The sequence below is a fragment of the Mus caroli genome, chromosome 16 (genome assembly GCF_900094665.2).
Source record: "Mus caroli chromosome 16, CAROLI_EIJ_v1.1, whole genome shotgun sequence".
Taxonomy (NCBI): domain Eukaryota; kingdom Metazoa; phylum Chordata; class Mammalia; order Rodentia; family Muridae; genus Mus; species Mus caroli.
Genome location: NC_034585.1, coordinates 12,652,173 through 12,654,127, shown reverse-complemented (window position 1 = coordinate 12,654,127; position 1,955 = coordinate 12,652,173). Strand labels below are relative to the sequence as shown.

Genomic DNA, 1,955 nt, shown 5'->3' with positions numbered 1-1,955 from the left:
CCACTAAAAGCATTCAACTATTTTCCTAACCTAAAGTCCCAAAGTCTACATTCCAGCAGTCAATTTATTAGCTAGTTTATGTCAACTTGACACAAGCTAGAATCAGCTGAGGGGGGAAACCCCAAATGAGTGAATGTCTCCATAAGATCAGGCTGTAGGCAATCCTGTAGGGAATTTTTTTAAACAGATTTTACCTTAAGTTTATTTGTAAAAACAGCATAAGACACTGGTCATCTGCAAATAGTATGTATGTAGGTGTGTCCCAGCAGTCTATCTGTCTTCACATGGGCAGGAGCCTTTTCTATGGGGCCTTCACAGGGGCCTGGGCACCTTTGGGAGTCTGAGCTGGAACTAGAGCCTAGGCCTTAGTTGGAGCTGTGACCTCTGTCTTGGTTTGAATTTTGGGCTTTGGTTGGCAGAGCCTACAACCCATGATCATGTAGCTTTGAATCTGCTTCCCAAGCTTGAGATGAGCAATGGAAGATAGATGGCCGAGTTTGCAGCTGGGGCCCTTTGGCATCTTGGGCTTGATGGCCTCTGCACATGCCCTCATTGCCTCTGCATTGCTGGCCTGCATCTTCTTCAGGTCTTTCATGCGGTGCTTCTTGGCAAAATGCATGTTCTTTAGGAACTTGGGGTTCCTAAAGGAGATTCGTATTTTTGTGTCTGGGGTTTCTTGATGCAACTTCTGTGCCATTTGCAGAACTGGTTGTGAATGGTGTGGTTCTTGGACTTGGCCATGTCTGTATGGTGACCTGCAGGTTCCCTAACACCTGGGACTGAAAGAGCAGAAATTTTCTTAATTAGTTATTGATAGGAAAGGGCCCAGCCCATTGTAGATGGTGCTCTCCCTGGTCTGGTAGTCCTGGGTTTATAAGAAAGTAGGCTGAGCAAACAATGAGGAGCAAGTCAGTAAGCAGTACCCCTTAATAGTCTCTACTTCAACTTTTGCCTCCAGGTTTCTACCCGGTGTGAGTTCCTATCCTCACTGCTTTTGATGATGAAATGGGACTGCAGGTAAATAAACTGTTTCCCTTGCCAAGTTGATTTTGTTCAGGGTGTTTTATCACATCAATAGTAATCCTAACTAAGAAAATGTGCATATACTAATATGTGTGGTATATGTGTATATTTTATGTGTATGTATATGTGTACACAAGTATATATTTATGTATATGTACATATGTATTTTATATTTGTGTGGGCTTCTTGTATATTTTTGCTTGTGTGTGTATTTGTAAATTTTTATTATGTACATGAAACTCTTGTGTGTGTTCATGCACATATTTATCTATGCACATGTGCTTATTATTTGTGTGTATACATGTATATGTTTATCTGTATATGCAATGTGGTTTCTGTGACCATCATGGCCAGCAGTGTAACAGTCTGCAGGATAGGAAATAGTAGAATAAAGGTAAAACCAAAGTTGAGAGGTAGAATACTGGGGGGGGGGGGGTGGTGGAAATGCTTAGGGAAGGAGGCATTTGGGAAGATAGGGGAAATATGAAGGTAACACATGAGGGAGGAGCATATGAAAAATTCATGTGGAAATTTGCTCTTGAAGCACAATTAAACAATATAATTGGAGGGGATAGTAGTATACACTTATATGAAAGATGTTGTGGGAAAATACTGAGGATTAAACATTTAAGTGGTGTTGGGGACATAGATGAGGGACATAGACTAGGGGATAAGAACTGGATTGAACAAAACTAAGAGTGTATGAAAAGTCTTATGGAGGGCTGGAGAGATGGCTCAGTGGTTAAGAGCACTGACTGCTCTTCTGAAGGTCCTGAGTTCAATTCCCAGCAACCACATGGTTGCTCACAACCATCTGTAATGAGATCTGATGCTCACTTCTGGTGTGTCTGAAGACAGCTACAGTATACTTATATATAATAAATAAGTCTTTTAAAAAAATAAAAAAAAGAAAAGTCTTTTGGAAACCTAAA

The 1,955-nt window shown here is 40.8% G+C and overlaps 1 pseudogene; it reads right to left on the bottom strand.

Moving 5' to 3' along the window:
• Nucleotides 1-301: 301 nt before the first annotated feature.
• LOC110311244 lies at nucleotides 302-741 on the bottom strand (annotated as a pseudogene).
• Between the last annotated feature and the right edge of the window lie 1,214 nt (nucleotides 742-1,955).